The sequence below is a fragment of the Neofelis nebulosa genome, chromosome 3 (genome assembly GCF_028018385.1).
Source record: "Neofelis nebulosa isolate mNeoNeb1 chromosome 3, mNeoNeb1.pri, whole genome shotgun sequence".
In the NCBI taxonomy this organism is placed as follows: Eukaryota; Metazoa; Chordata; class Mammalia; order Carnivora; family Felidae; genus Neofelis; species Neofelis nebulosa.
In genome coordinates, this window is record NC_080784.1 from 45,570,966 (window position 1) to 45,597,411 (window position 26,446).

The following is a 26,446-nucleotide window of genomic DNA, read 5'->3' on the forward strand; positions in this document are numbered from 1 at the left end:
CAAGGCTGCACACAAATTGTTCTTCTCTTTCCCGGTCATCTTAACCGGACACTCGTTTGTAGGTTATTTCTAACATCTAAGGAGCGTATAGCAGTGTCACTCTGAGGAGTACCATATGGTGTTTATTATGTGCTATTATTTAATAAGTATCAGAACACGCACGAACACAATTTTACCTCACAGGCCCAACCTTTAGCCTAGCTTTCTAAAGTCTTTTTTTTTTTTTTTTTTAAGCTCTTCTTCGTATCATTCCTTCCTGTCTTTGCTTTTATCGCCTGCGGTCTCACTTCTCGTCTAGACTCTCTCGGGCAGCTCCTCTCCGCCCCGCTGACTACCTTCTTCCTCCTTTCGCACCCCCTGCCCCCAAACACGGGACTGCATTTCCCGGCAGGCGCCGCGGCCAGCGGCCAATGAGGGGCTGAGGATTTGGCGGCGGCGGCGGCGGCGTTCCGAGAGCCGGGGTGGGGGGGCTTTGTGCGCGGCGGCGGCGGCGGCGGCGGCGGGAGCGGGCGGCGGCGGCGGGAGCGGCGACCAGGACGGAGGCGGAGACCGAAGGGGACTGTCCACTGGTCGCTGCGGAGAGGCGTGCGAAGGCCGAGTAGAGCCCCGAGGACCTTGCTGCTCCGGCGCGGCCGCCAGCCACAGCCTTCTCTCTGGCAGCAGCGGCTGCGCGGCGACCCCCCATCATCCTTCCACCGCCCCTGGCCACCCCGTCTCCCGCAGCCTTCCTCATCTCAGTTTCACGCCCGGCCTGGCCGGCCGCGGCCCTCCTTGGTGCCGGCAGCCATGGCAGAGGCGTCCGGCGCGAGGAAAATCTAGCCCGGGGATTTCATGCGGCCTAGTTCGGTTCCGTCTCCTCCCCCCGCAGCCCCGGCGGCTGCCCGCACCCCAGCCCCACTCCGGGCCTCCGTGTCTCTCCTGTGATCGTACTGACACGGCCGGGGGGTTAGAATGGAACAAACTGAAGGTAAAGTTAATGCGTCTGTGTGTGTATGTGTGTGTGCTGAAAGGAAGGGCTGAGGAGGGAACGACGAGGAGGGAGCGACGTAGGGATGGGACCCGGGGAGAGAGAGAGAGAGAGAGAGAGAGAGAGAGAGAGACCGACCCTAACAAGGATGGGAGGACAAGCTGGTGGCCAGAAAGGGTTCGAGGGGAGCTCAGTAGGAAGAGCAGAGGGCCAGGTGGGGGGTGTGGAGATTGGGAGGTGGGGCAGAGGAGGTAGGATTGGGATGAGCGATGGAGTGGCGCTGAGGTGGGAATTGGGAGTAAAGGTGGGATGGGGGCGGGGATAAAGATGGAACGGGGGAGGGGCAGGGAACGAGAAGAAGAGTTAGGTTTGGAGATTAGAGACCTGGGTGAACTGAACTAGGTTTGGGGGTGCAGTGTGGAAACTTGAAGAGTCTGGGGGAAGGGGATAGAATTGTATGGAGAAATGGGGCATCAAGAGAGGAAACGAGGGGATGGAAGTAAAGGAAAATGTGGATTAGGAAAAGGGATATAAATTGTTGAGACAGGATGCATAGGAAGGTAGGACATAGACTCAGGAAACTGGAAGACTTAGAATTGGCGTAGGGAGGGAAATGCACTGAATGTTGAGAAGGATGAGAACTATCGACCAAGCATCACAGAATGGGAGGAAAAGAAGGGGAAGGGGGTTGTTAAAGGAAGGGAAAGCCTTTTGTTCCTATATTTCTGTGTATTCTGGGCCTTTTCTTTCAAGGCTAGAGAATGTAGAAGAAGCTAGTGGTTCTAGTGTTGTGATTGTGAAATGAGGAGGTGTGGGGTTTTACTGTTTTGAGGGAGGAGGAAATGTGTTAGTGTTATGGTGTCAAGACAGCAGAGACATGGCCATAATTTGATGGTTTTGCTGAGGGAGTGAAGACTATTCGGATTTAAAGGGGGTAGGGGCAGCCATGTTTGCTGCCAGGCACTGCAGTGTAAATAAATTCCTTCTCTCAGACAGCAGTATGAATGTGGAAGGGGCCAGTTCAGATTGTCAACCCCCTTTCTTTCTATTCATGAACTCTTCCCATACATCTTGTGGTAATTTAAAATTATTCATAACCACCAAAGGAGGTAGTGATGTTTTCCATCTTGTGTGTTTTGCTGCTCCCCCCACCCCCTTTCCCTCTTCCTTCTGGTTGCAAACAAGGCATGCTAATGAACTGCAGTGTAAAATTAACCCTTTTTATAAAGTTGGAACTGTATGTTTACTGGGTGAAGGAATCATTGCTATCGTATTTCAAATGTGATCATAAAAAGTCTTAAATGTTGAAAATTCATTTGTTTTAGAAGGTTCGGAAGCAGTCAACATGTTTTCTGAAATTCTTTAAGTAAACAAGGAAATTGCATTGGTTATTTTTCTTGGGCTTGTGTTCTTGGCAAAGCACTGTGTGGGGGTGAGAAGGGGTAGAAAGATCTGCTTGTGGTAGGTTATGTTCTTGCTGTATTTTGAATGTTGGAAAATTAGAAGTAGGTGTATTTTACAATGATGTTACCGACAGTTCATGCTCTTAGGTGACGGGTGTGTTAAGAAGTGTTTTTCTTTTAATACGCTCTCTCTCCTCCATCCCTTCTCTTTGCTTCATGGGTACAGGTCAGTACAGTCTCCAGATGTCAGCTCAGCACAGTGTAATGATCTATGAAGTAGGCATGCAGTTCTTAGAGCCTCAGTGAAGTGCCGGATTTTTGGGGTTTTTTTGTTTTTTGGTGAGAACTTCAGGTTACTCTCAGGAAAGCTACAATAACGCTTTAATGTATTAAAATGTAACTGCTTGTGTAATTTGAAATGGTTACTGTTCTAAAGGTTTTAAATCCTGACAAACTTACAGTAGATACATTGTTAAGTGGAGCCTATTTTATTTTCCTATTGAAAAGGATTAAATGTGTGTGTGTGACCTTTTATTTTTGTTTTATAGTTGTAATTGGGGTAATTCAAACTTTAATCCATCATATTGATTTTGAAACTATTCTCTAATACCAGGAAGGTGTGTTAAAATTGTAATATGATGGACTCAAACCAGTTGTACCGCATATTGATTTAATCTATCTTAATGCAATATCCTTTCAGTTGTTATATAGAAGTTTAGGAGGTGTTCTTGGTGTGTTGAAAAAATTAAATTGAATATTGTTAGAGTAATACTTTATGAGAGTACTTTTAGTTAAAGGCCAGATTCAAAACTTGATGTATTTTGACTTGATGATATTCAGCCTGAATTTTTAATGTTTGTTTATTTATTTATTTTTGAGAGAGAGAGAGAGAGAGAGAGACAGACAGACAGACAGACAGACAGTGCAAGCAGGGGAGGGAACAGAGAGAGGGAGACACAGAATCCGAAGGAGGCTCCAGACTCTGAGCTGTCAGCACAGAGCCTGATGTGGGGCTCTCGTTAACCACCGGATCGTGACCTGAGCTGAAGTTGGCCGCTTAACTGACTCAGCCACCCAGGCGCCCCTAAGCCCAAATTTTAAAAAATTCTGTGAGGAAAAGTTTCACTCAAAAAAAACTATTCAATATGCTTTTTTGGAATTAATTTTTATGGAGATCTCATTTTTATATCTTCCACTCAGTTGACATGTTATTTGTAATTAACTGGTAAAATTGTGTGCATGAACTATCACTGCCATAAATTTAGGAAAATGAGAAATTCTTGTATATTGAAAGAAGAAAAAAACTCATGTTGGAAGCTTGAATTATTTTTTTAAAAAAGTGTATTCCTATGTATTCAGCATTTTGTCAAAAGCAGGGTCCCCTGACTAGCTGTATTGAGTATTCTGGCTCTTTGGATAGGTATCCACATAATGAAGAAGGCTATTCTAGTTAGATAATAATTAATTAAAACCCAGACTTTGCTGTGATTACCGTGTCTGTCAGCCCACCTGCTACCTGTGATAGCTTTTTTTTTTTTTTTAATCTTACTAAATATGCTCTTTCCTATACTAATCAGATTGATTCAATTTTGGGTAAAGGAAATTGGTTGCCTTTGAGATGGTCCTCCTTGAGTGAATTGTCAAATCTGATTCTAAAGACACTCAGTTTCTGAAGTTTATGATATTTATAATAATTATAGCAAAGCTGCTAATAGTTGTCTTCTTACAGTATGTTATGCTAAGTGCCTTACACGTATAATTTCCTTTTATCCTACCAACAGTTGCATGAGGTTGTTGGTACTATCAACTCCTTTTTAGAGATGGAGAAATTGAGGTTAAGTATCTTAACAGCACACAGATGGTAACTAGCAAAGCCAGTATTTGAATCCAGGTCTTTTCTAATTATATAACCTGGATCGGCAGGTCTTTTAGTTTCTTTTAAAAAATTTATAAAGATAAAAAAAACTATAAAGATAATACATGTTCATTATGTAAATTTTTTTCAAATATTATAAAAGGCTAAGAGGTAAAAAAAAAAAAAAAAAAAAAGTTAGCACCCCATTTCCCCCAATAACCATTTTGAAGTTTCTTCTGAAAATATCTATAGATATTTTCTATATATTCTATTTCTTCTAGAAAATATCTGTACATACATATCTGTCTTAAAATACATTCAAAATGGGTCATACTGTCTGCATTTGCTATTGTGGTGTTTGGGGTTTTTGTTTGTTTTTGTTTTTTGCTCTTGTGTTTTAATAGGCTACCTGGGACATCCTTTTAAATTAGCACATATTTGATCTACAAGTGTTTTTAATTAAAAATTTTTTTTTTAATTTTTTGAGAGAGAGGGAGACAGAGCATGAATAGGGAGGGGCAGAGAGAGAGGGAGACAGAATCCTAAGCAGACTCCAGGCTCTGAGCTGTCAGCACAGAGCCCAGTGCCAGGCTCGAACTCACAAACTCTGAGACCATGACCCAAGCCGAAGTTAGACGCATACCTGACTGAGCCACCCAGGCACTCCTACAACTTTTTTTTTTAAAGGGTCATGTAGTATTCTATTGTTTGGAATATTGATTAACAGGATGTTAACTATTTTTACTATTGTAAGTAGTATAGCAGTTTCTGAATTAAGTACCTAACAGCCAATTTAAATGGAAGAGATATAATCCAACTACTTTATTTTATAAGAGAGAAAACAGAGGCCTAAGGAAGTTAAGTTCCTTTGGTGACAGATCTGTACCTGGCTCTTTATACTACACCACATTACTTCATTTATTATGAAGGTATTTGAGCTCTCTGTAAAAGCTCAAGGTGAAGGGGAATATTCAAGGTTAGGCACGTTTAATATAATGAATGCAAAAGGATTAAGTTGCAGTGAGGCAAAGGATCTTGTTTCTTTTTTTCATACTTTGTTCACTATGTTGTACATATAGTATATGCACAAAGCATTCTTACATGCATAAATGAACCCTAAGGATCTTAGAGTTTGTGTTTTGGGTAACAAAATGGTTTTGGCAGAATTTTTCCTATTTTAGTAAAATTATCAATGAAATAAAATAGCAGTGAAATGAAAAAAATAAGAGGCCCATCGTGGTCCTAGAAAGGAACTTGTAAAGAAAATGGAGTCACTAGTAAGTTTTTAAAAATGAGCTAAAATATAGCTCATTGAAAACAAGTTTTAAAAGATCTTAGCAGGCACCACTGATTACTTTATTTTTAATTATTTTTGTCAAGAAGAAAATAAGTTACCATGGATACTTATTCATTGGATTCTTTTGAAACAAAGTCAGTTTTAGACACTTAAAAATTAGAATTATCAAAGCCTTAAAAAGATTTAGAATTTGGTGTCTATAAAATTTGTTTCTTGATACAATGCTGTTTTTAGTTTTACTTTAAAAAAAAAAAGTAGAGTCTGTTATTTTTTGAAAGAGCAACTAAGATGATTTATTCCTTTGTTAATAAACAACATGTCCAGCATTTGAGTTTTTAAATGAATGGTCACCTTTATTTCTGCAGGCTAATCTTTTTATAAATGTTAACAAAGGTAGATTTAAGAAATTGATTATACTACAACTACCCAACACGTTTTTAAAAAGCTTACAGAGGTTTAGTTTTGGTTTTTATTGTTGATTTTACTAAGTACCTAGTAAGTACTTTCAAACACTTCATATTATGTTGTGCGTGCACAGTGTGGCATAAAATAAAGGTAAAGGCATATTTAAAATTTTGTGAATTTAGAGAATGTTCAGTTCTTACTACATGGATATGTGTTATTACTCCTAAAATATATCTGCCTATCGATGAGATTTTGAATTTGCAAAGCTCCTTGAAAAATATTCTTGACTTATTTTTAAATTTATTAAGATGTGGATCTGTAACTCTTTTATTTACTGGGTTCCTTTTTTCATGTAGATTTAGAGATACATTGAAGAGAAAGTGAAGGGAAAATGAAAACATTTTGTATCCTTTACATTTTAACTGTATAAATGTATGAATTTATTATCTAATAGTACCTTGCACTTATGCCATCTTCTAAGATGTTTGAGTGAATTCCTACATGATAACTGGACTTGTTTTTAAAATGTGAAGTTGGAAAGCATAAAAATTATTTAACCCAAATTTAAAGATGGGAAAATTGATGGGGCGCCTGGGTGGCGCAGTCGGTTAAGCGTCCGACTTCAGCCAGGCCACGATCTCGCGGTCCATGAGTTCGAGCCCCGCGTCAGGCTCTGGGCTGATGGCTCGGAGCCTGGGGCCTGTTTCCGATTCTGTGTCTCCCTCTCTCTCTGCCCCTCCCCTGTTCATGCTCTGTCTCTCTCTGTCCCAAAAATAAATAAAAAACGTTGAAAAAAAAATAATAAAGATGGGAAAATTGAGGTTTCAGGAAATCCTTAGGCCAAGTAGATTGGCGTGTTAGGTAGAATAAGGTTTTCAGAGTTCTGTCTGATTACTTAAAATTTTTTTTTAGGGTTGCCTGGCTGGCTCAGTCAGTAGAGCATGCGACTCTCCCTCTTGGGGTCGTGAGTTCCAAAACCCCACGTTGAGTGTGGAGCTTACTTAAAAAAGACACTTTAAAAAAAATATGTGTGTTTCTTGACTTTTTCTTCATAGCCTGCATTATCCTTACTTTAATAGATAAACATTAAATAACAGTAAAGCGTTTTTCTACCATGGAACATGCTTTTTGAATTTTGTATGATGTATATACATACATCTTGAAGTACATAGATGGATATTTTAAATATAAGAAATGTATGTATTCCTGGCATTTTGTGAGTCAAACAAAACTTGGTTTATCAAGTTGATTTGAGATGAAGAAGTCTTGTATGGAGGCTTGCCTTTAACTAGTGGCATTTTGGCTGTAGCCAAGACAGTATTGTGTCTGTTGAGTCTTGTGTAACTAGTATCTCTTAGCTATAGAGTCTTAAGAAAACTGTACATTTAAACACATACACATAAAACACCTTAAGAAAGAAACAATTTTAAACTTTTAAGTTGTGAAATATGACATATAAAGAAAAAAGCACAAAACCTAAATGTACAGGGCACCTGGGTGGCTCAGTTGGTTGAGCGTCTGACTCCTGGTTTTGGCTCAGGTCATGATCTCACACGGTTCGTGTGTTTGAGCTGCACATCTGGTTTTGTGCTGACAGTGCAGAACCTGCTTGGGATTCTCTCTCTCTCTCTGTGTCCCTCTCACTCTCTTTCTCTCAAAATAAATAAACAAACTTGAAAAAAAAAGATTAAAAAAAACCCCTAAATGTACAGTACAAACAAATAATTAGAAAGTAAACATTATGTAGTGACCACTCAGGTAATAAACCCTTTAAGGAAAACTACAGAGACTGCTTCATTGGTTTCGTTGGTATTGCCTTGATGGTAGTTGGACTTTCAGGATAACAGTATGCTGAAAGTAATCTGAAAAATTAATAATGAGGGGTCAGGAAATGTAAAAACTGAATCACCAGTTACTGTTATTATCAAAAGGGTTATCTAGGCAATTAAAAACAAGTTTCCTACCAGTGTAGTCATTTAGTGATTTGAAATCTTAGTGCTACATTAATGAATGTGAAACAAAAAATGACACTAAATTCTATAAGAATCATGCCATTTTACACAAAGTGTTTTTTTTCAGAGTTCATCTCTTACAGTTTTTTGTAGAATTTAATGACTACTGATTTTTAGATTAATATGCAAACTCTAACAATGATTTTTGCTTAGAAAATATCAAATTTGAGCTATTTATAATATCCTAAGTTAAGTATCTTATTTTATAAAAACTGCTTTGACTCTCTTGCTTTCACATTAATATAACTATTCAAGAAGTATTAACCTGAGAAGTAATCAGTAGTGACATTCTATTTTGACACTTCATCCTTGATACCTTTTGATTCTTATCTTTTCTGTATTTGGTCTAGGTGAATCAAATTTTTTTGAAACTGAAGAAACTTACTTGAGGGTGCTTCTTTGTCTTAGCAGACTGTTTTCTTATATGTTTGGAAGTGTTAAATGTTGATTTTCGAGGATTTTGATAACAGAGAAAATTGAATTTTTTTCCTTTCTGACTACCTGTTACATACAGTATACTTGCATAAAATTCTGCAATGTGGACTTTGGAAAAGACATTTTTGGAACACATTTTTGGAACATATCTACGTACATAAAGTAAAACCTTTATTTGGTTATTGTAATTTTGTTACTTTTTAAGCTTTCTTTAATGATTTCTGCAGAATCCAAATACGTTAGCACATAGTATTTCATATTTGGTTGTGATGAGAAACTTTTTGCTGTGCTTTACCATACCCTTGAATTCCTTCCTGTAATGCCGTAGAATGTTGTTCTTTTTTATTCTGGCTAATTTTCCCCTAGCAAAGATGATAAGTAATTATTTTAAATCTTGAAATGAACATACATGTTGAGTTTTCCTAGATGTGGAAGCAAATGTGATTTGATATAATGTTTTAAACCTAGATTAGGTAGTTTGGCTTTGTGTATGAAGTAGAGTTAATACGCTTTTGGCCAGCTCGTGGTTTCTGTGTTACCACCTGTAAAATTAAGCGTGGATCATTAGAATTCATTTTATTGGGGATAGAATTAGTTAAGGTTTTAAACTATGAGGTTAATGCATTAATTAAGTTATTGGACACATATACATACATGCACACACATAATACTTGTGAGAAATGCTGATGGCCCTGTTTTTATTTTTTTTTTTTTTAAATTTTTTTTTTTTCAACGTTTTTTATTTATTTTTGGGACAGAGAGAGACATAGCATGAACGGGGGAGGGGCAGAGAGAGAGGGAGACACAGAATCGGAAACAGGCTCCAGGCTCTGAGCCATCAGCCCAGAGCCTGACGCGGGGCTCGAACTCACTGACCGCGAGATCGTGGCCTGGCTGAAGTCGGACGCTTAACCGACTGCGCCACCCAGGCGCCCCGATTTTTTAATGGAAAATTTGTACTTTTCAAAGTGGCTACTAGTTTAAAAATAACACTTATGTTTAACTTATGAAAAGATTTTTATTGTAGAGAAATTGAAGACTAGTCAGATATAGAGAAGATTAAGATCACTTGAAATTCTGCCAGTTGGAAGTAACTATTGACATTTTGTTCTATATCTTTCCAGTGTTTTCTCTTATGCATCTATGTATTTTTTAACAAACTGCAGTTGTACATTAATATTATTTTGGTAACATGGTTTATTATGAAATTAATTTTTTGAGAATGTGATTTTTTGAATTGACATTTAATTTCATTGTATGGGTATGCCATATCTGTTTACCATTCTTCTATTGATGGTATTTTAGGTAGTTTGCACTTTTGGGATATTATGATTTGATGAACATCCTTATACATTAAAAAACAAAAACCTTTATGACTGTGATTATTTCCTTACAACAGATTCCTAGAAATAGAATTACGTAATAGATACGAACATTTCAAAGGCTTTTAACACGTATTGCCAGTTTGTTCTCCAGAAGGGTTTTTTTAAATAACAGTTTTGTTGAGAAATAATTCACATACCATACAATTCACCCACTTAAAGTATACAATGCAGCATTTTTTAGTATATTTGTAGAATTGTGCAGTCATCACCACAATTAATTTTAGAGCATTTCCAGAAAATTTTGAGCTAGTTTAAACTCCCAGCAATATCAGAAAGGCTTTGTTAAATTTGTGGTTTTTAAAGTGTAGTGCAAATATATAATAACACAATCATTTATGTGATAACATATTTTTTCTTTGTGATCACCATTTATTTTTTTAAATTTTATTTCCAGCTTTTTTTTTTTTTAATATTTATTTTTGAGAAAGAGAGAACAGACGAGCAGAGGAGCAGCAGAGAGAGGGTGACAGAGGATCTGAAGCAGGCTTCATGCTTGCAGCGCAGAACCCAATGCAGGGCTCTAACTCGTGAGCCTTGAGATTGAGCTGGCTTAACAGACTGATCCACCCAGGCATCCCCAAATTTTAGTTCCACCTTTATTGAGATATAATTGACTGACACACACTTTATATCCGTTTATGAGTGAGTTTAGAAAGTTACTGATGAAGATGCTCATATCCTATGTTCAGAAATCCTGACATACAGAGTTTAAGTTTATGAAACAAAGTATGTGGCAGATTTTTCAAAAATTATAAAATCATTCTCCAGTCAAGATGCCTTTTTGAGAGAGTGTTGTATATGGTTTAACATATGTTTCTTTTCATTCAAATTTTATTTAGAAACATTTTATTTTAGAAAATGGCTATAGAAAGTGTGCTATACCTGTATAATTAACTATAGCAAACTTGTCACCCTAAAGAAAGTATGGTTTTCTTTTTATTAAGAGAGGTTTGCTTTGCTTAAGTGACCTTCACCCTGAAAGTTGTTCTGTCATTCTGTTTGCTTTAAGCCATTTAACAAAACATCTTTTTTTTTTTTCCCCCCAACTCCATGGGCCTGTGGAGTATAGGGCAAGAGTCCCACCTTAACAACTAAGGCTCAGTGTTGTCATCCCTGGAGATGAAAATATCTACTTTTTGGAGTTATAGTGATCCAAATTAGAACTGCTAGAGTGTACCTGGAATCGGACCAGGCATATAGCTGATAATTAATGACTTAAAAAAATTTTTTTAACATTTTTATTTATTTTTGAGAGAGAGAGAGAGAGAGAGAGAGAGAGAGAGAGAGAGAGAGAGAGAAGTGGGGGAGGGGCAGAGAAAGAGGGAGACACAGAATCTGAAGCAGGCTCCAGGCTCTGGGCTGTCAGCACAGAGCTTGAGGTGGAGTGCAAGATCATGACCTGAGCCGAAGTCAGACGCTCAACTGACGAGCCACCCAGGTGCCCCCCAAAATTATTTTAATGTTTATTTAGAGAGAGAGAACATGAGCAGGGAGGGACAAAGAGAGGGGGACACACAGAATCCAAAGCAGGCTCCAGGCTCCAAATTGTCAGCACAGAGCCCCATGCAGAGCTTGAACGCATGAACCTCGAGATCATGACCTGAGCCAAAGTCAGAGAGTTAACAGACTGAGCCACCCAGGTGCCCCGATGACTTTTTTTTAATATAAGAAAAATAATATTTGCAAAATGAACTAGACTTTAGTCCCATGTTTAATAGATGAAGAAATGAATTCATCTGGCCTAAACTCAGTTTCAAAGAAGTTAAAAGTGAATGTTAACTAATACTTGAATAGAATCTTTGCATGGGTTATGTGAGTGTTTCCCAGTTGTAAGAATTCATGCTGGTACAAGTACGAACATGAAGTTAACTTTCCAGTCCAAATTTACTTCCACTGTTGTTATTACAACAGCATGGTGGCTATAGCTTCACCAATGCTTAGTGTTCTGATTCAGCAAATAGCTGATAGTGTAAAATTTGAGTATATGGTATGAAGTGTCTTATGTTCTTTTTTTTTTTTTTTAATTTTTTTTTTAACGTTTATTTATCTTTGAGACAGAGACAGAGCATGAACAGGGGAGGGGCAGAGAGAGAGGGAAACACAGAATCTGAAACAGGCTCCAGGCTCTGAGCTGTCAGCACAGAGCCCGACGCGGGGCTCGAACTCACAGACCGTGAGATCATGACCTGAGCCGAAGTCGGACGCTTAACCGACCATGCCACCCAGGCGCCCCTGTTCTAACTTTTATTGCTTATTTTGAAATGGAATGTTGACTACAATTGATCCTAAAATACTAAAGTGATAAACCTGATGAACCAAAAACCAAAAACTGGTCTTTATAGGAAAGATAAACTTAGTAAATTACTATTTTAGATATTATAATAAGTTACTTAGTATTTTAAAAACCACATATCAGTTCTGTGATGCATTCTCTTTTTGTCTTGCTGTGGTGAATGGAGAATACAAGGTAAAGTCAAATTTGAACATTTACAAAATTTTGAGAACCAATCTCAAATCATTTTACTATAACTTAAAAGTTTGTTGGTGAAAGAGGTAGGAAAATATGTGGATGAACTTGTTAGTTTACTAGATTTCATAGTGCATGGAGCAAGATGACTGATTGGAGTTACTTATTTTGTAGTAATTTTCAGTATGAGTCAATACCCTTGATGGAAGGGATTGGAAAATAATCTAAATTTTCTTCAAGTGTTAATACCGTGTCTGCTGTGCCGGGTGGGGTCAAGAACAAAGTGAAGACCATTGAGGTTAAACCAAGTAGATAAGGGAAATATGGTATATTACTAGTAAGTTTTATATTGGTATAGGCAATTCAATAGTACTGAGGTTTAGTCAGGAAAAAATAAGAACTACAAAGCATCCTAAACTATTGTATAACAATGAAATCATAGTCAATGAAATTTGTATAATTGTATTCAATGACACACTTATTAGTTCATTGAAATACAATATAGGGTGGGGTTTTTTTGTTTTGTTTGTATTTCATTAGTTAATTGTGTTTTATTTCATGCAGGTCACTTCCTAATACAGGATATTAAAATATCCTTGACCCTTATCCACACATTTTTTGTGGAAAATTCTTAAGTGAAAATTTCAGAAAATATTTTTGGCAGTAACACTGTAGTTAAACAGATTGTGGGGTAATACAGTTACACTTTTAAAAATAGTGTTGCTCTTTTATTGGTAGTATAGACTCAGAAAAATTAAAATAAAAATTAGAAGAAAATGTGCCACTTCTGTAATGCATCTTTATTATTTACTTAGAGAATTTGGTAGAAAGAAATATGGTAGAAAGAAATATGGGGCTGATTTTACCCCCTAAAATTTTATTTATGTAAATAGATATTGGTTGTCAATTTCATATAATTGTTTGCTCTTTCAAATAATGAACATCTTTATGTAATGTTAATGTTAGGTAAGACCTTAAAGTTAATTTTTTTAAACCACGTGTATTTCTGTCAGCATGAAAATCCAAACTGTACACCTATTTATTGATAACTAGGAGGAGTCACAGCCCATTTTCCATTGTTTGGGGTCTTTTCAGGTTATCTGGATCATCTGATTTTTAACCTCTGCTATTAGATATACACAAAAGCCTAATTCTGTATCCCTCAGAATTCATACAGCTAAAAGAGGTAGAATCAGAGTTAAAATTCAAGTCTCATTACGAAAGACGGATGTCAGAGTACGTTTTTGCTTATCCCAGACTTATCTCAGTCTGTCTTATTCTAGAATATAGATCTGATTACTAAACCTCTTATGTGACTTCTTTCTGGCTTCACAGTACTACTCACCCATTCCTTTAAAAAGTTTATGACTGGGGCGCCTGGGTGGCTTAGTCAGTTGAACATCTGACTCTTGATTTTGGCTCAGGTCATGATCTCACAGTTTGTGAATTAGAGCCCCACATCGGGATCTGCCCTGACAGTGCAGAGCCTGCTTGGGATTCTCTCTCTCCCTCTCTGCCTCTTTCCTGCTCACTCGCTCTCTTTCTCTCAAAATAAGTAAACATTTAAAAAAAAGTAAAAAGTTTATGATTAACCTTATTTTTATAAGCTTCTTTGGAATATTTTTGTTTAGTTCAAATATGAAAAATAATTTTTTTTTGAAAAATAGTTTATATCAGCACTGTCCAATAGAATTTTCTGTGATGGGGGCGCCTGGGTGGCTCGGTCAGTTGAGTGTCTGACTTCGGCTCAGGTCATGATCTCACAGTCTGTGAGTTCGAGCCCCGCGTCGGGCTCTGTGCTGACAGCTCAGAGCCTGGAGCCTGTTTCAGATTCTGTGTCTCCCTCTCTCTGTGACCCTCCCCCGTTCATGCTCTGTCTCTCTCTGTCTCAAAAATAAATAAAAACGTTTAAAAAAAATTAAAAAAAAAAAAAAAGAATTTTCTGTGATGATGAAATGCTTTATAGCTGTGTTGTCTAACATGGCAGCCACTAGCCACATATGGATATTGAACAATTAGAATGTGGCTAATGTACTTGATAAATTTTATTTAATTTTAATTTGTTTAAAATTAAATAGCCACATGTGGCTAGCACCGATTGAGACATTTTTTAAAAATATTTTTTAAAAAACTTTTTAAAAGTTTATTTATTGTGAGAGAGAGGGAGAGAGAGAGAATCCCAAGCAGGCTCTGCACTGTTAGCACAGAGCCCATTTTGGGGCTTGAACTCCGGAGACATGAGATCATGACCTGAGCTGAAACCAGGACTTGGATGCTTAGCCAACTGAGCCACCCAGGTGCCCCAGGTTTAGATATTCTTAATAAAGGAAAGAATTAAGTAGAGGTGGACATATTTTTCACATTATTTGCTCTTGCAGTCTATTTGTGTATTTTTGTGGGGTCGGGTTTTAAAATCTCATTTTTCCAAAATACTCAGTGTCTTAGTGAATAAATCTAGTCATAGAAAACAACTTAGTAATAGCTATTTGAAAGCTAACGTGTTTTTAAAAATTCTTTTAATTGATTCAATTAAGTGACTATAGACTGCCAACCAACAGAATAATTTTATTTCTGTAGTATTCTGGAATAGTTACGGTTAAATAAGATTTCAAACTTAAACTTTTCATGTTACATGGAACATTTGATTAAATTATTATTAAATTTTTTTGCTATTGCCATATCTCAGAAGTCTCTGAAACAAAGAGAAATTGAAATAAAAGATATGCCTAATGATCACCTCTTCACTTTGTCTTCTTTAAATCTTTCTATATAACTAATTCCTGGTTTTGATTGTTAAGCCTTTTTTTTTTTTTTTAAATCAGGCTAGCCCCTCAGTCATTGTATCCTATTACCCTGTTTTATAGTAGTTTATCACTATCTGAAATTTTCTGCTTTAAGCTCCATGAGACTAGAATCTTATTTCCTTTGATTTCCCAGAGCTAGAACAAGATCTGCTGTATAGTTGGTGTTCAGTAATGAACCATTTCACAAACAAAACAAAACAAAACAAAGGATTCTGTGAAGAATAAGATAAATATTTGGAATAACATGCCAGTTGGAGTCTGGGAATAGGCAAGGTGAGACTCAGCTTTTGATTATCTTAGTGATGCTGGTGTAGGTAATTTAAGGTAATTATTTTTTTTTTAAGTTTATTTATTTTGAGAGACAGCAAGTGGGGAAGGGGCTCAGAGACAGGGAGAGAGACTTCTCTTAAGTCTCCACACTGATACAGTGCAGAGCCTGATGTGGGGCTCCAACTCAACGAACCATGACATCATGACCTTAAACTGACACTTCACCAACTGAGCCAGCCAGGTGCCCCTAAAGTGATTAATTTAGAATGATTTTGTATAGAAATGTTTCTCTGTGAACTTTTATTTTATTTATTTATTTTTAAAATTTGTTAACGTTTATTTACTATTGAGAAACAGAGAGACAGAGCACGAGTGGGGGAAGGGCAGATAGAAGGGGAGACACAGAATCCAAAGCAGGATCCAGGCTCCGAGCTGTCGGCATAGAGCCCGATATGGGGCTCAAACTCACGAACTGTGAGATCATGACCTGAGCCAAAGTCGGACGCTTAACTGACTGAGCCACCCCGGCGCCCCTGTGAACTCTTATCTTAAAAACAAGCTTTTGTCAGGGCCGCTGGGTGGCTTAGTTGGTTAAGTGCCCAACTCTTGATTTTGGCTCAGGTTGTGATCTCATGTGCTGATGCTGCGGAGCCTGCTTGGGATTCTGTCTCCCTCTCTCTTTGCCCCTCCCCTGCTCACTCTCTATCTCTAAATAAATAAATAAACAAGTATATAAATAAAAACATTAAAAAAATTTTAAAACAAGCTTTTGTCTAGGCATACATACATGTACTAAATAAATCTCATCCACATAAAAACATCATAGAGTTGACAAAATGGAAGGAAAAAGTGAGAAAATATTTACACGGTCAGTTTTTGAGTATTCAGCCTCATTTCATAACTTCTTAGAGATGAAGGGGTTTACTCAGAGTCATTTATATACCATTGGCTGAAATGGTAGGAGAACTACCTGCTCCTGATTTTCCAGTATGTTTTGACTTATGATCTATGAATGAACATCGCTGGGTAGCAGACATAGGCGCTTTAACTGATACAAGCAGTATTTGGCTAATACTGATTTGAGTTATCTCCAAGTTGTTGGAAATCAAATATTCTTTTACAGTAAATTAGGTGATTTAATTTCTAATTTTAAAATGTCAACAAGGTAAGTGTGGAAAGGATTTTATTTTTACTATTTATTTCTATACGTACTCTTAAATAGCTAAACAGTGTTTTAAGATGTGAATGAAAGCCTTTTTATTTAGGGAACTTATTATTTTACCTTTACAAAATACATTTCCACTTAGAGGTTATTCATCAGAGGTTATTCATCACTACATATTGGCTTAATGTAGTATTTTTGGATGTGAGGCTTTTCTTTTTTAACTTGTTCATTTATGTTTAACAGAATTTTAAAATATGGTTCTTACCAGAGTGCTATCTTTATTAGTGCAGATTTTCTCCACCTCCCTCTACATATTTTTGTGAAAATCGGTCACAAAATCCAGTGTGGCCCAGTGATTTTAGTTGCCAGAAATTGAAGATCTTAAAAACAGTATTTTCGTAATAAAACAACCTATAACATTGTGTCCTGTCTGGGAATGGCTTTACTGCCATTTCCTTTCTTCTGCATGTATAAAAGGTGGCAGCCACACCCTACCAGCAATTTAAATCTAATGGCTTTTTCTGGCTGTCCAGGGACAAATTGTAGGTCACATTACTATATTTGTATCCATACACAGGAATATTTGTGTTGTAATAGGGTAAGACTTTTTAAAGTGATATTTCTGTTTCAGATTCTCCAAATCTTAGGTTAATGGATCTATGGTAATTCCCCTCCTCCCTGTTTGTGCTTTATAGGGATGTTAGTGGAACTAAGGACAACAAAGTGAGTGGAAATGCTTTCAGAGAAGACTCTATTAGTTTCCTGTTGCCTCTCTAACAAATGATGTCACACCTAGATGCCAAACGAAATTTAAAACAACAAATTTACTATCACATACTTCTGGATGTCAGAAGTCCAACATGGGTCTCTCAGGGCTAAAATCAAGACATCAGTAAGGTTGTATTCCTCTGGAGTCTCTAGGGGAAGAATCTGTTTTCTTGCCTTTTCCCAGCTTACAGAGGCTGCCTGCATTCGTTGGCTTCTGGTCCCCTTCTCTACTTTCAAAACCAGAAGTGTAGTGTCTTCCGGCCTCTTCTCCCTCCCCTTTTCACTTATAAGGATCCTTGTCATTACGTTCGCCCCAGCTAGATAATCCAGTATGCTCTCTCCATTGGTAAGATCCTAAATCACGTGTGCAAAGTCCCTTTTACCACATAAGGTAACATTCACAGGTTCTAGGGGTTAGGATGTGGGCATGTGGGGGGGGGGGCATTATTATATCACAGCCTCTGTGCAAGTTGAAGATACTGATTTTGTTAATTATAGTAACAAGGGATGTTTTCTGAAGCAGTAAGCATTGCCTTTCTAAATTAATACAGACATGGGACGCCTGGGTGGCGCAGTCGGTTAAGCGTCCGACTTCAGCCAGGTCACGATCTCGCGGTCCGTGAGTTCGAGCCCCGCGTCAGGCTCTGGGCTGATGGCTCAGAGCCTGGAGCCTGTTTCCGATTCTGTGTCTCCCTCTCTCTCTGCCCCTCCCCCGTTCATGCTCTGTCTCTCTCTGTCCCAAAAATAAAAAAAAATAAAAAAAAATAAATAAATTAATACAGACATGACAGAAAGTGGTTTAATGGTCAGTGAGTATAGCATGTGGTAAAGAGTGCAGGTCATGAAGTAAGATTGCCTGGGTTTGACTCCCAGCTCTATCACTTATTATATGTGGGACCTTGGACAAGACACCTAAGCTGTTTTTCAGTTTCCTCATCTGTGAAATGGAGATGCTAACATTCACTTTAGCTTTTCTGAGGGTTAAATGTTGTAATTCTTGCCAAGCACTTGGGACATCACATCAAAAGTGCTCAGTAAATGATCCTGTTTCACTTAAAGCATCTTTAAAGTATTTTTCATTTGAAATTTCAAGAAATCCTTATATAGATTAAAATCTGGGTGTATTCTGAGATGAATTTTTTTTGTTAAACATTTTGAATACTCAGAAACATTTCATATTTGGGAAAACATCTGTGCATACTAGTCATTAAAAACTAGGGTACAAACTGAATAAATGAGTATTTCCTTGATTAATAATTAGTGAATTGTATTTTTTCTTTTGTAAAACGTATTGAAACTTTTATACTCATTTTAGAAAATACAGAAAAGCAAAAGATAAAGCAAAAAAGAACAGAATGTATCCATAATTCCATTCAGAGATAGTAAACATTTACATTTCAGTGAACATCATTTTAGGGTAGTAGTTTTCAACCCTGGGGTGATTTTGCATCCAAGGGGACATTTGGCAAAGTCTGGAGACAAATATTTTTTGATTCTTAGTACTGGCAGATGGTTCTACTGTCATCTAGTGGGCAGAGGCCAGGAGGCTATCACGCATCTTACAATGCACATGACAGTCCTCCACAATAAATTACCTGGCCCAGAATGTTAGTAGTGCTAAGGTTGAGAAATCTTGTTTCACAGTGTGAACTCATTGATAAATGTATTGCCTTCTTAGTCTAGTTCTCAGTCATATATTTGAATTTTGGGTCACTTCTTAATCAGTGAGTTACAGAAAGCCTAGATACTAAAGACCAAATTTGATTTGGTAACTCATATTTGGCTCTTGAGAAATGTTAATAATTTTAGAGATTAGTATAACACAGCAGTTTGATGAAGTTTCCAAAGAAGGTTTACACATTAAAATTACCTGCATAATTAGATTATGAAGGTGAAATCCTGTTACAGCAAACACTAATGCTGTGATTTGGGGCTGTACTTTTGACTATATTTTGATAGTTAAAATGTATTTTCTTCTGTCTTCATTACTTGGTTGGAAATGAGTATTTAGTAAAACAACAGTTATAATTTTCTTTGTTTTTTTCTGTCATCTCTGCACTTGATCTTAGCCAAAAGGCCGAGATGCGATTTTTCTGTCATCTCTGTATTTCATTTAGCAGTCTTTCTCATTTACTTACTGCACTAAGGGATAAGCATACAACAATTAACAAAATGTAAAAAAAAGTACCTAGTACTTCTTCTAGAATTGAAGTACAGTTGACCATTGAACAACATGGTTTGAACTGTGCAGGCCAACTTGTACACAGATTTTTTTGATAAATCTAGTTCTGCAAATGTATTTTCTCTCCTTTTGGTTTTCTTTTTAAAAAATTTTTTTTAACGTTTTTTATTTATTTTTGACACAGAGAGAGACAGAGCATGAACGGGGGAGGGTCAGAGAGAGGGAGACACAGAATCTGAAACAGGCTCCAGGCTCTGAGCTGTCAGCACAGAGCCCGATGCAGGGCTCGAACTCACAGACCGTGAGATCATGACCTGAGCCGAAGTTGGCCGCTTAACCCACTGAGCCATCCAGGCGCCCCCCTCCTTTTGGTTTTCTTAGCATTTTCTTTTCTCTAGCTTATTTTATTGTAAGAATACTGTATGTAATATGTATAACATACAAAATGTATGTTTATGTTGTGGTAAGGTCAACAGCTGTTAGTAATTAAGTTTTTGGTGAGTCAAAAGTTATATGCACATTTTGGACTGCACTGGGTGTCAGCACCCCTAACTACCATGTTGTTCGAGGGTCAACATGGTTTGGTTTTGTTGGTTGGTTGCTTTTTCCATGATGAAAGATGGCACTGCTATCCTTTGCCTTGGAAATTAAAGATAAACATGAATTTCAGATATCTGAACACATTTGGCAGTTCTCAGAATGTTGAAGTTACTCAAAGACACCTCAAATATAGCTGGGCATTCTAATGTAAACTGATTTTGTTTTAATACAGGCTTTGTGTTAGTCTGTACATGATTTAAAAAAAAAAAAAGGAAAGTCATTTTATTAGAGTTCTAGATTCTTCTTATGTATTATGCTCAGTGATGATAATGTTATGATAGTTTCTCTTAATATCATTAGTAGTGACTGCAGTTTTTATACACTGAAACAAAAAACAGATTCATTTCATTATATACCTACTGCTTTGAAAAATATCCCTAATATGTTAATAGTTTATATACACCTGTAGAATTACTAGATTCATGGTAGTGGGTTTCATATTAAATACGGTTGTGTAAATATTTAGTTTCCTGGGGGAAAAAATCTCTTGTCAGTCAGTGACTCTTGTGTGATGTGTTTATATACTGTATTTCTAGCACTTAATAAAATGTCTTCTATTCTGATCTGATGAAAAGATTACTTGAGGGGCGCCTGGGTGGCTCAGTCGGTTAGGCGGCCGACTTCGGCTCAGGTCATGATCTCACGGTCTGTGAATTCGAGCCCCACGTCGGGCTCTGTGCTGACAGCTCAGGGCCTGGAGCCTGTTTCCGATTCTGTGTCTCCCTCTCTCTGCCCCTCCCCCATTCATGATCTGTCTCTCTCTGTCCCAAAAAAAAAAAAAAAAAAAAAAAAAAAACAAACGTTGAAAAGATTACTTGATAAAATATAGTAAGATTACAAAGTAACTTTTGAAAACATTTAAAAATAATTGGGGCAAATTTTGTTTTGTTGTGTTTTCCTCTTAGTGATCTGATAACCTGCTGCTAGTTTGGTTTTATGTGGACATATAATCAGAGTGCAGGTACTTTCTAGCCTAATTCGTGACCTTTCTTAAGAAGGAAAAAGCAAATTTGTACAGTCAGTTCTAAATGCATGCTCCTAACAAACAGCCTGTGGTATTTCACTAATACTAGTTAGAGGTTATAGCTCATATTAAAATATTTACAGGGACACCTGGGTGGCTCAGTTGTTTAAGCATCTGACTTCAGCTCACGTCATGATCTCATGGTTCGTAGGTTCGAGCCCCGCATCGGGCTCTGTGCTGACAGCTCAGAGCCTGGAGCTTGCTTCAGATTTTGTGCCTCCCTCTCTGTGCCCCACACCTCTCAAAAATAAATAAACATTAAAAAAACTTTTTAATAAAATATTTACATTGTCAAGCCAATTCTGTGGCCCTTTACTGTGATACTCCCTTCTGTTTACAGTTGATTTCTTTATTGATAATGAGTCAGGCACTGTAGTTAGCCTGGAGATTCAGAGATGAAGTAGGCCACTGTCCTTAATATAGACTTCCAGTCTTTCCATATTGTCTGGCATCTGAGTTGTTTTTATTTCCCTAAATTATGGAGTTTCATTACATGCTTATAATTTAGTTTTGTAACATATCAAGAAAGATTCTTCTAATAATCTAGATATTTGGAAGCTATGCTATTAAGAGGCCAAGTAAGTTTTATTTTTTTTAAGTAAGCTCTACACCCAACATGGAACTCAAACTCATAACCCTGAGATCAAGAGTTGTGTGCTCCACCAGCTGAGACAGTCAGGCACCCAAGAAGCCAAGAAAGTTCTTAGCTGAAACCCTTTTAGATAATGGTTAATGTAGGTATTGCAAAGGCACTCCCCTCCTTTTCCACAGGTTAGGACTTTTTTCCCATAAGTCTGGAAATATCTGAAGTCCCTAGATCCTCTCCCACATCCCACAGCTTCTTAACCCTGGGCATTTTCTTTTGCCATCCAGGCATTTGTCCCTTTCTGTTATCAGTGACTCTGTCTTGCTCATCTTTTATCTCTAGTACTCAAGACTAAACATAATATGAGTATTTGATGTGAAATGAATAAGTGAATCTTACCGGGAGCAATTTCTGAGCCTATTCTCCAGCACTTGCCCTTTATTGCTTTTCTCTCTCCAGTAATAATGTAACTGTACAATCGCAGGAGCCATGTCTGAATTTTCATCCCTGTAACTTTAGTGCTGAGCCCAGTGTCTGGTAAACAGTAGATGCTCAATAAATATTTCTTTTATTAGAGAAGCCTGTATAGGTTGGAGTGGGGACAATCTGGCTGCAGCTTTTGTTCTCCTTCCCATTGCAGTAGCACCAGAATGGGAAGGAAGGAGGAGCTGGTATGAACCTTGGCCCCAAATCGCCTCAGCCCACAGAGGGTAGTTAACAGACAGCAGCTGGTATCCAGAATCAATATGATAAAATGTTGTTTTACCATTATTTCTTTCACAAATGTTTTCATTTCATTTCATTTCATTTCATTTCATTTCATTTCATTTCATTTCATTTCATCATGTTCTCACACACACACACACACACACACACACACACTTCCTGTAGGTTAAAATAGCCCTTTACAGTGTATTAAGTGCTAAAGTGTATTAAGTGCTAAAGTGTATTAAGTAAAGTATAGGTAGGGATGCTATGCCAGCAGAAGAGGGTACTTGGCCTGGCTTCAAAGTGTGTGTGATGTGTGAGAGGTGATCTGGAAAAGCTTCTTGGAGTATTTTAACACATCTGAATAGAATCTTCAAGCATGAGTAGATGACAGAGAAGATGCTAGAATGATGGAGAGCAAGGTGGGAAAGCTGCAGCAGCAGGAGAGGAGGCCGGACAAGTAGGCAAATCAAGAAGGGTCTTCTGCTGTTTGGATTTTATCCTAAGGCATGGAGAGTCATGAGAGGTTATTAAATTTGAGGGTTTTTTTTGTTTGTTTGTTTTTCTTTTTAAATACTGTCAGTGCTATAGAGAACAGATTGGAGGTGAACGACTTGGGAAGCAGGAAGAACAATTTGGAAGTTGATACTCTAATCCAGATGAAAAATGATAAGGCAGAGCCAGTGAACATAGCAAGAATTGGGTAGATTTGGAAGAAAGTTTGAGGGTGGAATCCAGCTTTCTTTTATGCATTACGTTTATCTTCTCCCAGTTGGGGGGCTTATCTTTTCACTTATGTTGTATCTTTGACATACAGTTTGTTAAAATTAAGATTGTTGATTTTATTAATCACTTAAACTCTTTGTGTATTTTAAGAAATCCTTCCACCTTGAGTTTGTAAAGATCTCCTGTTTAATGTTTTTGTTTATTCTTTAAAAGTTTGTAAGTTTTACTTTCTATATTTGGTCTTTAATCCACCTGGACTTGGTATCCTGTATGGTAAGGATCTAATTTTTTTTCTACATGGAGAAGCAGTTTTCCATACCATTCTTATTTATTTTGAGAGAGAGAGAGAGAGAGAGAGAGAGAGAGAATATGAATGGGGTAAGAACAGAGAAAGAGGGAGAGAGAGAATCCCAAGCAGGCTCTGCACTGTCAGCACAGAGCCTGATACGGGGCTCAATCTCACAACCCTGAAATCATGATGTGAGCCAAAATCAAGAGTTGGACACTTAACCGACTGAGCCACCCTGGTGCCCCTATCTGTACCATTCTTTAAATCTTCTGTTCTTTCCTTACTAACCTGCAGTGCTGTTTCTGTTATAAGCCAAATTCCCATATAGGCTTGGATGTGTGTCCAGGATCTTACTGTTTCATTGTTAATTACCCAACTTAATAAATGTAAATCTTTTTATTTTAAGCACATTTAAGGTGTACAAACTACTCATCCTTTGAATGGATATCGTAGACTTTATTGTTGAGAAGCATACGCAGATCCTTTCTTGATTTCTTTTAGAGCATATTTTTTCAAGATATCATTCACATGCCATACAATTTTCCCTTTTCAAGTATACAGTTCTGTGGTTTTTAGTATATCCAGAAAGTTGTGCAACCCCACCACTAATTCCAGAACATTTTCATCACCTCAAAAAGAGATCCCGTATCCATTAGCAGTCAGCCTCCATTTCTCCCTTCTCCCAGTCCCTGGCAACCACTAATCTTTTGTCACTATGAATTTGCCTATTCTGGATATTTCATACAAATGGAATCATACAATATGCAGCCTTTCATGACAGCATTCTTATTTAAATTGAGTAAAATTGATAGATTAGCAGGGTATTCTCTAGGAATAATACTATCTAAGAAAATAGAACAAAAATACTGTACCTTAGTAGGGAGAAAGAAGAAAAAATCTTACCAGGATTTATTTGTTTTGTTTTTATTATTTAGGCATCAAATTCATATTTTATTTCTCCATTATTGAAGAACGTGGTTTATCTTTTGCTTAGTTGGTAATGAGTAAATGTCATGTAGCAAATTCTACAAGAATTTTGTTCTTCTGTTGATACATCTTGAGTTTATTAGCTATAGATGGAGTGAGACTACTTTGATTTGAATGTTGTCTGTAATTGTATAAAAATGACACAATTTGCCTTATATCTTGGTGGATAAGTAAGATCACATGAAAATATAAAGGGGATACATTCTCTCTTGAATTGCCTATTTTTTAACACTAGCAGATTTTCCAGTTTAACCCAGAAATTAGTCAGCAGCTTAGAGTTCTTTTTAAAAGGCTACCTCGGAAAGTACCTTTAAGTCAAGATACCCAGATAAGGTTTACTAACACAGAACATTTATTTAACATACTAAAATGTTGTAAGCTTTTTGTGTCATTTGGCGAATTGATGCTTTATTAGTATAATAACTGAAAAATAGTTCAGAAAAGAAGATCTTTCCCAAGTTATATCATTAAACTTTCAACGAGTTAGCCTCAAACAGAATGGTAGTAAATACCTTTAAATGCTTCAGAAGTTTGACCAGTTTTTTCAAACGTCATAATTTTGACATCTTCAAATCTTCGTTAAAAATATCTTAGGGAAACTAAAAATGTGTTAAGTACCTATAGAATTAGTATCATTATATAATGGCCTCAAAGTCTCAGAAGTCCAAACATTTGCATTACCTTGGGAATGTAACAAATTGAGAAAAAATGCCCAAATTTCAGTGAGAAAGAATTTGCTTCTATATCACTGTGGTTACAGCTATGGTTGGCTGTGACTACCAACTGTGTAACACTTGGTTATTATTAAAAGTACTTTATTTTGTTTGTGAGTAAAGAGTAAATCTTATAATCTGATACAGTTTTTGTTCCCTTAAAGGATAAGATTATCTAAAGACAAATGGAACAACCACTTCCATTTGTAATTTTATTTGTATTTCCTTGCTAGAAATTTTCAAGCAGGATCCATTTTGTTTGAAAGATTGACATTGGATTGTGTAGTCACTGTACCAGATTCGGTTATTGTTTTTTGCCTATAACAGAGCTAGATTAGATGCTATCAATTCTAGCAGCTTTTAGTGAATAAAAGGTAAACATTGTTGTTCATTTCCTTTTTTGGTGCTGTAGAGGCGTGATCAAGTTCTTAGAACCAAATGGTTGATTTTTCTTTTTTTTTTTTTCCATAACCTCCACCCTCACCCTTGCTTTTTTTTTTTTTTTTTTTTTAAGTTGAAATGTAGGAAGGCTTGTGAAGGAAAAATATTGATTTAGTGTAATTTGCATCCTGTTTATGCTTAATAGTAGCAGTTTGTGTTTGCTGATTATTATAGGTATGTTTGGGCTCTTTAAAAATATTTATCTTCTACTTATTTCCAAAAAGGTCGAATGGCTTATAGTTTTAAAATAGATATAAGAAAGCAAAATAACATACCTCTGTTCTTTAACAGTACACCTTTGTTATTACATTACTAACAGTTAAATGATTTTTTAAACTATGAAAACCAAAATAGGCAGTACAGAATTTAACTTATAGTCAGAGGATCACTCTGATCATATAAGTAAATCAAAATATAAATAGAACACAGAACCAAAAAGAATGGAGTCTTTTTTAAAACTCTGGCATTAATGGATCTGGCCACTTTTCTTATAGATTAAGCATGTTTTTCAGAATTTTAAAGAGTCTCAGGTTTTACCCATGCAAACGTATTTACTTAAAATAATGGATCATATTTTTAAAAAAAATTTAACTCCTGTCTCTCATTTTCTTTTTGGCATAAATTTGGGGGGGAAAATAGTAAAATGAAAATCACCCTTGATGTTGTCATCCAAAAATCTTCATATTCTGTCATTAAGTATGAGACATAGTTGAAGAAGTTTTTTTGGAGGGAGTGGGTATGTTTGTATGTATTAAACTGATTTCAAATACAAGATCTGATTGTCAAACATGAGTGATCATTCAGTTAGAAATGAGTATATGAATATATTTGGTAGCTTTCTCTTTACACCTCGAAGAATGTATGCCTAAACTTGCCTTTATGTACTACATTTCAAGTTTTTGCTGTAAGACAAAATTACCCTCTAATTTTTTAACGTTATGTATCTTTAAATTTTTA

At 36.8% G+C, this 26,446-nt stretch overlaps 1 protein-coding gene across 7 annotated transcripts in view; it reads left to right on the top strand.

Moving 5' to 3' along the window:
• The first annotated feature begins 829 nt into the window (after positions 1-829).
• The window catches only part of NSD3 (nuclear receptor binding SET domain protein 3), a 119,081-nt gene continuing 93,464 nt past the window's right edge, over positions 830-26,446 (top strand). For 4 of the 7 annotated variants that reach the window (XM_058720662.1, XM_058720664.1, XM_058720665.1 and 1 more), the window contains exon 1: positions 16,691-16,855. The gene's annotated coding sequence lies outside the window, so the exon portion shown is untranslated. Of the gene's footprint in view, positions 968-16,688; positions 16,856-26,446 lie in introns of those variants that run through there. The other 3 variants (XM_058720661.1, XM_058720663.1, XM_058720660.1) reach the window with 3 other exon arrangements.